Below are 12,098 nucleotides of genomic sequence, written 5' to 3'. Positions count from 1 at the left end.
TGGCTTTCATGCATCTGCCCCATCTCTCTTCTCTAAGTCAGTTTTTCCTGGAATGTCTGACAATATTTTATTAGATGTTAAATATTAATATGTTGGAATATTGAAAGATGACTTGAAATTTTTGTTGATGCTAACTTCTTTTGCAGAATATTTATTTTGCTTGTAGTGAATTATTAGAACATGGAGATTTTTTAAAATAACCATGAACTAAATTGATCTGATAATTTGTTTAAATTTTTATAAAGGTTAATTCTGCTTATTATAGATCTAAGAGGTCTCAAACATAAGCTAGGTATTTTTCCAACTTCTTCAGACATACAAAGACTCCAATAGCAAATTTTGACTACCCCCAACACTATTTCTCAATTTTTGGGCTTACTTGGCTGAAAATATCTTAATTGGATATGTAACATTAAATTCCAGATTCATCTTATTGAGGATTTTGAACTCTCAATTTCTGGTTTGCCTTATACTTCTAAACTGGGATAAAAATGATTTTTATAAATTTAGCTGGCATTTCAGGTTGTGTTTACTGAGTAGACTTCTAAAAGCATAATTTCTTGAATAAAACTGTGTACATTTTAAAGCTTTGCAAATACTCTCCCCTGTTGTATCTCTAGAAATACTTTCTTATTTATAGTATAATAACAAGGCTTAATTTTAAGTGAATACCTATAACTTTTACTATAAGAAGAAACAGAAAAATATTTTTATTCTTGTAAAGATTTTTACCCACCCAGTCATAAAATTTTATTAGTGGAATTTTTACTTTATCCTTCACACACAGCAAAAGGCTTCTCTTGGGCTTGATTCAAGATATATTAGATTACATCCACAAAAATCTATTCGTTCCTAGGAAACATATTTCAATTTGTATATAAACCATGAGTTCCTGTGAAATTCATAGTATAATCTTAAACGTGGTTGCTTCAATGATCACTGACACAGAGCTGTGGTAGGGAAGCCTGATGGGGGGGAAGAGTAACTCAGAAGTACAGAATTTTGCAAATGACTTGGCATTTCAAATGCATATAAGTGGCATGTCAGGGACTGTCCATTTTCTATCCCACCGTGAGCAAAGAATCCTTTGAATATTTTTTTTTCATAACAGACCATATATGACTTGGTTCTAGTCTATAAAGGTAGAATAAAACTCAGGCTTTTCATTTTGGAATGACAGGAAAAAAAATTATGTCTCACCACCTCTAAAAACAACAGCCATAAGAAAATAAAAACGGTTTAATGATGATTACACCAAGGAGAATGATTTCAAATTAGCAGACACCTTTTCTGAACTGCTGAAAGGAGAAAGAGAAACAAATAATAAAGCTACAAAAACCCAGTTTATTTTATCAAAATTAAAACTACTTCCTCCTCTCCACTTCAGAGTAACCTTGAGATGCAACAGTCTGAGGATTATATTGCTCTAATCCCTCTGCAGTCACTTCCACAGCGGGAGGTGCTTACTGCAGACCAAATTATAGGGCTAAGAATGTTCACAATTCAGTGAACCGATTGGCCGACTACCCCTCAGGGCTTTCGAGTCAAATATTTACTCATCTAAATGGGAGCAAAGAAAAGAAAATGGTTCATAAAGAGAGTCCCAAAGCATGTATTATTAAAATAACAGATGGAAATGTTGTATTTTTTTAAAATGTTCTTTCAGTGGATTCTTTTGAAGTGTGTTTTGGTAGGAAAAGCTAAGCCAAACGTGGAGGAGAGAGAGGGAGCGAGGGGGGAAGGCTTTATTTTCAAATGTTGATGTCAGCACAGTATAAAGATAGCACTCCTTAAAAATGGCAAATCACTAAATGCCCCGTAGCATAAAGTGTTTGCGAGGTCTCTACTTCATGTAAAAGTCCCAGAGGAGAATAAAGCTGAAACAGGCTTTGTCCTCACCACTCAGTTGTTATGTGGTGCAGTGCCTCACAAATCCTGGCGTTTTCAAAGGATACACACACGCAAGGCCTCCCGGTTGAATCCTTTCATGATTCCCCAAATGACTAAAACTTGAGTCAAGACAAATTATCTCAAAAAAAGCCACTGGCTTCATTGTTTTAGTACATGTATTGTTACTTTTCTGTCACTCCGATAAACACCACCGTTAGAGGTAACTGATAAGAGGAAGCGTATATTTGAGAGGATGGTTCCCGAGGGAGATGCTGTGCTGGGGTGGATAGCATGGCCGCAGGAATGTCAGATCAGGGAGCTTAGAGCTCCCTTCTCATTGGCACAAAGGAAACAGAGCAAAGGAGAAGGGGGAGCCCGGACATAAACTTTCAAAGCCCACGCCTCAAAGGATTTGCCTCCTACAGCAAGGTTTCATCTAAAAATTCCATAACCACCCCAGACAGCATCACCAACTGGGGTTGAAGTGTGCAAACACCTGGGCCAGTGGGGGGCACTTCTCACTCCAACCATCACCTTCAGTTTTATGTCACTAAAATATTACTCCGGCCCACAGGTTCAAGCAATGGTTACTTTGTCTCCATTTGTTCTGGGAGACAGAATATCTTAGAGGGGAGCATCCTTGACAGGCAAAAGGGAGGTAGGAAGAGAACAAGAGGAGGCAAAAGAGAGGGTGTGCTAACAGGATATAATCCCCCAAGGGCACACATGGAAAGCTCCAGTCCCTTCAACTGGATACCACCTATCACTCATGGTTTCTATTAGCCCAGCAAACTGTTACCCTACAAAAGAAGTAATCTATTGATGAAATCAGACCCCTCCTGATCTACTAATTTCCCTAAAGCTCATTATCTAGCAAATAACATTTTGGCACAAGATCTTTGTGGGATATTTTTGATCCAAACCATAATATTTATGCTGGCCTGGGTTTAGTAGGAAGTGGATAAGATTATGGGTTTCATGCCACATGGGCAATACTGATGGGCCATCAAGCCAGAGTTTTTAGGGGGAAAAAAGGAGAGAAAGAGAGAAAGGAGAGAGAGAGAGAATACAAGGAATAAAGACAAATGAAAAAACATAACCTGTTTTATATTCCTGTCCCCATGACAGAATAAACAGTTTAGAATTCTTTCTGTTGTCTTTCCAGGGGCAAAAAACATCCAGTTCTAGGCAATCAATTTGAAGTTATCCATGGTCAGTCCAAATTCTCCAATGCTTAGCTCTCAGGACTTGGTGGGGTGCCCTGCTGTTCTCAATGAAGCTCTAGACTTGTCATGTGATAATGTGATTTATTGCATGGCAACTGGCAGCTCCTTGGGCCAAAGAAAGAGTGTTCACAAGAGCAAACTATTTTGCCCTTGTAGCCAGACATGGTCTTTATTTGTGACAGAGAGGCGAATATAAATTCTGCTTTAGTCTGTTATGAAAAGGAGACACCTAGGAAAGGGTAATGATTAGAATGCAAGCTATTCATTAGGCTTTAGATACTGAAATGTAGACTACTGACAGCCATGCATGGCGGCTGCTCTACTCAGTGGCAAGAATTATGAGAATTTTCTGTTGGCCTCTAAACACTGAAAACTAGCATCAGCCAGTGGACAAAGCGAAATATATCCAGAAGTCTATGAGTTCTAAAATGTCAGGATGAACAAGCAGAGGACAAATTCTATGGACACAAGGAAGATAGAACAAACAAACAAACAAACCAACATCAGCAACCCACTGTACTAACCAGTAGGGCTCTCTCAAGTAGGGCAAGAAAATGTCACAGCATCTGCTCAGATGAGAACAGAGAACAGAGTCAGAGAGCCACAGAATCTCCAGGTTTCAGCCATCAGCAGAAAGGTTTATAGAAGAACCATTTTTCTGTGCCTCCTTTGATCACAGGGCCCCGACTTTGAAAGGTTCTACCCGTCTTGTGGTTTTCTGGTGGTGAGCCAGTATATTCTAGGTGAAACACTTCACTTCTTTCAGGACAGCCTTTCCACTGTAGTTCCCAGCTCCATGACTCCCCTCTTCATGTTTAAACTAGATTCGAAGGACATTGTTGACTTCAGCATGAATCTTGCATGGGAGGGTTTGCAAACAGGAGGCTTGGCTCTTCACTTCTTGCATTGGTAATCCTACGGAAGTCATGGCTTTGAGAAGTCATAGTCGCTGAGGAGGCAGAAGGGAGAGTCACAGTAAATGTTCATTGTGGTGATTTGAATAAGAGTGTTTCCCATATGGTCCTGTGTTTGAGTGCTTTGTCCCCAGTAGATGGAGTTGTTTGGGCAAAATTGGGAAGTGAGACCTTGTGGGAGGAGGTTTGTCACTGGGAATGGACTTTGAGGTTTAAAACCCAAGTTAATGTTATCTATCTATCTATCTATCTATCTATCTATCTATCTATCCATCCATCCATCCACTTACAATCAATCTATCTCTATATATCTATTTATCTCCTGCTTATGACTTATCTCAGCTATTGCTCCAGCAGCATTCTTGACTGCCTGCTACTAACCCTGGCATGATGGTTCTGTACTGAACCTTTGAAACTGTAGGCCTCAGTAAACTGTTTCCTCTGTAACTTGTCTTGCTCATGGTGTCTCTTCACCTAAATAATAGGAAAGTACCTTAGACTACCAGGGAAATACAGAGATAGGAATCAGTGGCAGGGTGTATGCCTAGTAGATTCAATGCCCTATGTTGAACCCCTATTCTCTCCAAGGCAGGTCTGATGAGTAGCAACTGACTAGCTTAACTAACTTTCTCAAGATATTGAAGGCACTGTCAGTCCTTTGTGATACACTTTTCTCTACTCTGAGATTCTAGAACTGGTCTTGGGCCCCATGCTTCTAACCACAAGGTCTTCCAATATGTTTTGATCTCACTATTTCTCTGAACATGACCTCTCTGCAATCATCGGATCACTTTCACACGGGTAATTTTATAAAAATTTATATTTACAGAGTAACTATTATAAAATGAAATGTTCTTGCTTTTGATGTGGTTTACATTAAATAATGTGGCTAGAGACACCGATAGGCTTGCTCACTCACAAACACACAAAAGGAATTCTTCACACACCCCAGTGAGTGGTAACTATGTATAGCCATTACAAACTCCTTCGAATGAATTATTAATAGAACAAGATTTCTGCTGGGCAACGTGTAGAGTGGTTAAGTATGAGAGGGTTGAAAGAAGACTAAAATGCTTCCTACCCAAAATAATGTCTTATATTTTAGAAACTGAATTATATTAAGACACTAGTCTACGATTGATCAGAATAATTATAAGCTGAAACAGATAACAGGTTCATCAGGTCCACAGTTATAAACTGGTGTGAGAACTCTACCATAAGTCTTAGAATAGCTAAGGGTCATCATAATATTATGTTATTAACTAATTAATAATATATTCACAGAATCTGTGTTTAAAAGAGTGCAAAAATAAAATCGTGGTTGGCCACACCACTTTTGGCATCAGGTATATGGAATTAAATCCCAGATGTACTACTGACTAGCTGTGTGGCCTCGAGGAAGTTATTTTCCTCCTTTGGATCTTAATTTGCTCATCTATAAAATGAAAGCTTATGGGCTCTTAGGAATGGTAAAGCATGGAATAGTGAAGGAGGAATTGGGAAGGTTCTGGAACTGATGAAGAAGAGAGAATTTAAAGAGGAGATGTAGGTAACTCACGCTATACAAGGAAAATACATTGAGGTCAGTATGAACAGCAACAACAGCAACAACAAAAAGTAACACACAATAATAGTCACATGAGAACTGACATTAAAACCTCAACCTGACCTTTGTATACTAAATCCAATTCTTGTGCCAGAGGGGGGAAAATGCTACCAAACCAGAGAACTATATTAAGATTATCAAACATGATTACAATACATATATCACACAAGCCCCACACACTTAGTGAATTTTATACATTTTTTCACTTTTATGTGTGTAGCTATGGAGTGAATGACTGTGTGGAGGAAACGTAATATATAAAATTTTGGTTCCTCACTAAGGGAGGGGACCAATAAAGGCACATGCGAAGAACATTGTGCCTTCAGGACGATGACTGATCCTGTATGTAGCTCTTCAAATTCTTTTGTCATAACAGCCAAGGGACGAAGGTGAGATTTGCCTACAAAACAAGAGGTAGATATTATGTTATGTGACCAAGATTCCTTAAACTTGAAATGGATACCAACAGAGCTAAGAAACTTGTTGGAGTATTCTAATATCAGTAACTCATATTCCAGTAAACACAAGCTATTCCAGCAGTTATCAATGGTGGGGTATGGACCTAGTATATCCAATGCCCTATATTCAACAACCACAATCTCCAAGGCTCTGCAGATGAGTAGTGACCACCTAACTTAACATTGTCAAGATAGAGCTGGTACAAATATATAATGGCTATTATCTCAAGTTGGATGACACAAAGCTAAGGATGTAGCTTGGTAATAGAGCACTTTCCCACCATTACACACACACTAAAAAAATAATAAATTTTAAAAATTAAATGAGATAGCAGCAAACACTTAAAGTTTACTTGAGCATTTTGGAAACATTGCTATAATATAACGGAGACTTGCTGGGCAGGTGAGGAAACAAACAACTTAATAAACAGAACAGAGCTCATGCTCTGAGATAAAGAATTGATAAATGGGACCTCGTGAAACTGGAAAGCCTCTGTAAGGCAAATGACATAGTCAATAAGACAAATCAGCAACCTACAGTTTGGGGGAAAAAATCTTCACTAACCCCACATCAGATAGAGGGCTAATATCCCAAATATAAAGAACTCAAGATGCTAACCACCAAAAAAATAAACAACCCAATCAAAAATGGGTATAGAATTAAACTGAGAATTCACAACAGAGTAATCTCGAATGGCTGAGAAGCGCCTAAAGAAATGTTCAAAGTCCTTATGATCAGAGAAATGCAAATCAAAATGATCCTGGGATTCCACCTTCCACCAGTTAGAATGGCTAAGATCGAAACCTCAGGTGACAATGCATGTTGGGGAGGAAGTGGAGAAAGAGGAACACCCTCCATGGTTGGTAGGATTGCAAACTGGTACAACCATTCTGGAACATTCTGGAAGTAAATTTGGAGGTTCCTCAGAAAATTGGGAATAAACCTACCCAAAGGCCCAGCAACACCACTCTTGGGAATAAACCCAAAAGATGCCCCACCATGCCACAGGGCACATGTTCCACCATGTTCATAGTGGCCTTATTTGTGATAGCGAGAAGCTGGAAACAACCCACAACAGAAGAATGGATACAGAAACTGTGTTTGTTTATATGATGGAATATTACCCAGTTATTAAGAATGAGGACATCCTGAGTTTTGCAGGCAAATGGATGGAACTAGAAAGTATCATCCTAAGTGTATAACTCAGACCCAAAAGACATTCATGATATGTATTCAATGATAATTGGATATTAGCCAAAAAAAATAAATAAATAAAGTACAGAATATCCAGTTTACAGAACTCAAAAGGTCAACAAGCTGAAGGGCCCAAGTAAGGATGTCTCAGTCCCACTTGGGAGGGAGAAGAAAGCAACCACAAGTGGGGAGGGAGGGAGGGAGGGACAGTGGAGGGAAAGGGGATGGGGTGGGGGAGGGGAACATGATCTGGTATTGGGTTGGGGAAAGGACTGAAGCCTTTAGGGCCAGCAGAAAGAGGAAGGAGGAAGGAGGTTGGGAGGACCCTCTAGAATGTACCGGAGACCTGGGAAGTAAGAGACTCTCAGGACTCAAAGGGTGGGGGGGACCCTAGATGAAATGCCCTACTGTAGGGAGAGGGAACTTATTGAGCTCATCTCCAGCAGAAAGACGGCATCAAGGGAGGGATCGAGTTGCTATCCCACAGTCAAAACTCTGACCCATATTTCTTCCTGTCTGAAAGAAAATGCAGGAATGGAAATGGAGAAGAGCCTGAGGAAAAGGAGGTCCAGCGACAGGCCCAAAGTGGGATCCAGCTCAAGGGGAGGACCCAAGACCTGACACCATTACTGAGGCTGTGGGGTGCTCACAAAAAGGGGCCTACCATGACTGCCCTCCAAAGCTAAACAAGCAGCTGAAAGAGTCAGATGCAGATATGTGCACCAAACCAATGAACAGAAGCTGCTGGCCCCTCTGGTTGAATTAGGGAAAAGCTGGAGGAAGCTGAGGAGGAGGGCAACCCTGTAGGAGGACCAGTAGTCTCAATTAACCTGGACCCCTGAGATCTCTCAGACACTGGATCACCAACCAGACAGCATTCAACAGCGGAGATGAGGCCCTCAACACATGTACAGCAGAGGACTCCCGGGTCTGGGTTCAGTCAGAGAAGATGCACCTAACCCTCAAGAGACTGGAGGCCCCAGGAAGTTTAGAGGTCTGGTGGGGTGGGGACATCTTCATGGAGACAGGGGTGGGAGGGGGTAGAAGGAGGAGGTTTGGGGTGTGGAACAGTCAGAGAGTGGACTGGGAGGGGAATAAAATCTGGAGTGTAAAAATAAATAAATAAATCGATAAATAATTTTTAAAAGACACAGAAAAAAGAATAATGACGAGTGTAAAGAGGTGGGGAGAGAGGTAGAGAGGAGGGAAGGAAGAAAGGGAAGGTGACAGAGACACAGTGAAGGCAGCTCAAACCTGGTTGTCCTGGTGTGTTGGTTTTTGTCCCACTTGATACAAGCGCGGTCGTTTGGGAAGAGGGGCCCTCATTTGAGAAACTGCTTCCCTCAGATTGGCATTAGGCAAGTCTGTTGAGAATGTTTTTAAAGGTAATAACTAATGTGGGTGCCCAGATCACTGCGGGTGGCACTGTCGCTGTGCATGTGGTCTTGGTTATGTAAGAAAGCAGGCTGAGTTATCCTTCAAACAAGTAAGCAGCATTCGTCCATGGCCTCTGGCTTCCAGGTTCCTGCATTGAGTTCCTGCCCTGGCTTTTTGCCCTGACTTCCCCTGATGATAGATTACAACTGTAAGCTAAAATAAACTCTTTTCTTCCCAAGTTGCTTTTGGTCATAGTACTTATCACAGCAATAAACACCTGAGACAGGCAGTTACATCCCGATTTTACATTTTAAAAACACCAAGAGTAGCTCCTGGGTTAGAACTCATGGCTGTGTGCCCGGTGCCTGATGTAGCACACTGGCTATGAGCTCAGCTTGGGGTTTGCCTTCCTCTTGTTCTGTGACCTCAAACAAATCACGTATCCTGACTAATCCTCAGCTATTTTTACTCTTCTGTATAAGAGAATTAGCATATAGAAATAAATACTGCACAGGCCTTTTTAAAAAGATTGGATCTAATAATAAATCCCAGAATGTCACTCACTCTTGGCAACCACCATTCTTATCAAGGTGCTTAAATACCCCAGTTCATCACTTTAAATGTGTATTAGCTTGAGGCGGGACAGGAAAGTGGGAAACTGGGGGCATAGAAGAAAGAAAATGTAGCCCTTAATTCAGGAACCCACCTGAAACCTCTTACCAGCAAATAAACGAGAATTCTAGCACAATTACCAACTGCTTAAAGCCATTCTCCCTTCACAGGGGTCAGTCCAGGATTTTCTAGGAATCTCACCAGAAACCAGTTATAGGGAAATGACCTGTCCTAAACCCATTGTGCCACCTTAGTGGTTTCTGAATTTACCTTGTCAGATTATACCTTGGTTCAATGCATCTCCAGAAACACCCTATAATCTCAGATTATATTTCAGATTACAATATCAAAAGAAGAAGACAAAGCTATCTTTTGAGATGTGGCCACAGAACCATCCATATGGGTGTGTGTGTGTGTGTGTATCTTGAGAATATGATTTTGAGAGAAAACAAGGGAGCGAGGGAGGAGGCTTGTGAGGGGTCAGAGAGCAAAATGGGGAGGGGTAATGATGAAATCAGAGTATAATTTTCAAAAATAAAATATTATAAAAAAATCTTAAAAGAAAGAAGACACCACAGAAGGGGGATTGCTCTTTTAAAATGGTGTATGTGCCTAGTGGCGAGACAATTAATTGTAATTCTCCTCTGAGGAGCCCAGAGCCACACTTGGGTACCTCAATTTCTGCAGCCCTCCCATAAGAACCACACTCCTATTCTTGCTTATGTCTTTCTGCACCTTTTCTAGAGAAGTTCCCATTCACGGTTAGGGTATATCCTAATTTCTCCTTAAGTGCCTCTTTTGAATCTTGTAACCTTCATCCTACATCAAAATAAACCTATTAAACCCCAAATCTGCTTCAAAAACTGTCTCATTATGACTTTGTTTTTCTGCAACAAAGCCACAAATCCAAGTTTGGCCTTTGAGATCCCGAAATTCAAGGGCTACACTCTGGGCTGCTGAAAGCGAAGGTGTGGGTGTGTCTGGTAACTCGATGCCAGCAATGTGATGTGTCCTCGGAGAAGCACTTGTGGAGGGATATCTGGAATCTCTGCCTCCCATGCTAGCTAAGATCTCTGTGCTTTCATAAAGCCTCACACAAACTGCATATGGCTATTTGTCCTTTCCATTCACGTCAGTTACGCACAACAGACTTTTACCTTTTGCTGATGGAACAAGTGAAACCAAGGAAAATAAAATAGTTATCCTGGGATTCGAAGATGAACCCTAATCAGCATAATTTCCCCAAAGCCTAGTCTTCAGTTTAGCCAAACAAACTACGGTTGCCATGGGTTTATCGGTGAGTCAACACTGAAGATATTTAGAACTGGTTTCAAACAACCCTGGTATACATTTCATTTTTGTTTTGCACAGAAGAATGAACTGACAGGGAACTGGAGAGAGAGCAAAAGATGGTGAAATAAAGTAGAAGTTCTGCGTTTAAAAATGGAGCTGAGGGGTTGGGGATTTAGCTCAGTGGTAGGCCCTGGGTTCGGTCCCCAGCTCCGGAAAAAAAAATGGAGCTGATTTGATTCACGGACTTAATGTTAAGGTTTTCTGTAAACAGAGAAGAAAGTAATAGACCCATTGTGTATTACAATCGTGCATTGTAATTGTGTATACAATTTGGTTTCAAAGAACCTAAAAGCATCTTTAATGAAAATAAGAAAATCTGAGTGTAGAACAGAAAGGAAGCTGAGTGAGGAGCAGGGAAGCCAGCCATGGTGGCATGTGTCTACAATGCCAGCATTCAGGAGGCTGAGGCAGGGCACCCCCGGGGTACCCTGATTAACATAATGGGACCCTATCTCATACCAACAGACAAAACCCCTAGAGATAAAAGTAATAAAAAAAGAGATGAAGAAAGTTCAGAAGAACTCCACTGACTTGCTTCACAAATAAGGCCTGAGCTCAATGCCCAGAACCCAAGTTAAAACACATGGTCTTGGTGGTGAGTGCTTGTAATCCCAGTGCTGGGGTGGAAGGAAAACGTGGCTCCAATGGAACTGGCCAGCCAATCTCACCCGTGTGCCATCATCACGATGGGGAGCAGCACTGTCCCCAAAACGAACAAGGCAGGCAGCACCTGAGGAAGAATGGCTCAAAGCTGTCCTCTGGGCCCTACCTATACATGTATGTAGAATAATTATGAGAAAATAACAGTAGAGCGTTTAAAGTTCAAAATAATATGGGGCTTCGCTGGCAATGGGTAAAGTGTCACCTTAGTGGTGGTGTTTTTATCAGTCAGGGGCAGAGCAGTTGGCAGTCTTTTGTTCACCCTAGCTTGAAGCCTCGCTTGGTGGCCAAAGCTGGTTTGTGCCTAGAACACATAAAAATCAAATTCAGGCAGTGCAACAAGGGCGGAGGAAGGCAGTGACCTGTAGCCTGCCCCACCACCCACAGACATGCCCTCCAGCACAGGGCACACAGGTGTCATGGAGACCCACTTGCTGCCACGCTGAGCATCAGGGGCCAAGGATGTCACCCAAGGGCCTGCAAGCTGTGTGGCCAACCTGGAGCGGGAGCCACTATAACATGCAAGAACTGGATGGACAGATGGAGAGAAGGAGAAGTGAAGCAACTTGAGCTTTATGAAGAGAGATGGAACTGGAGCCTAGAGGGTAGAAGAAGCAGCTTGCTGTGCCTGGCCAGCCCTGCCACCTGGAGCCGTAGTGAATTCTCAGCCCAGGCTGCGGGAGGCCATGTCTGGGTCTGTGCCTATGCAGTACCAGGGGTTGGTGTCCATGTTTCTAGCTCATATCGCCACCAAAGAACACACAGGGCAGGGACCACATAGATGGCCAGGGGCTGTGGAGGCATGGG

The 12,098-nt window shown here is 41.7% G+C and overlaps 1 non-coding gene across 1 annotated transcript; it reads left to right on the top strand.

Annotated features, from left to right (window-relative positions):
• The first annotated feature begins 11,469 nt into the window (after window positions 1–11,469).
• LOC116911819 lies at window positions 11,470–11,608 on the top strand. The gene has a single exon (XR_004389357.1). It is a non-coding gene; the product is annotated as a small nucleolar RNA SNORA48 (small nucleolar RNA).
• Window positions 11,609–12,098: the final 490 nt, after the last annotated feature.

The sequence above is a fragment of the Rattus rattus genome, chromosome 10 (assembly GCF_011064425.1).
Source record: "Rattus rattus isolate New Zealand chromosome 10, Rrattus_CSIRO_v1, whole genome shotgun sequence".
Taxonomy (NCBI): Eukaryota; Metazoa; Chordata; class Mammalia; order Rodentia; family Muridae; genus Rattus; species Rattus rattus.
This window is presented reverse-complemented; position numbering and strand designations above follow the sequence as displayed.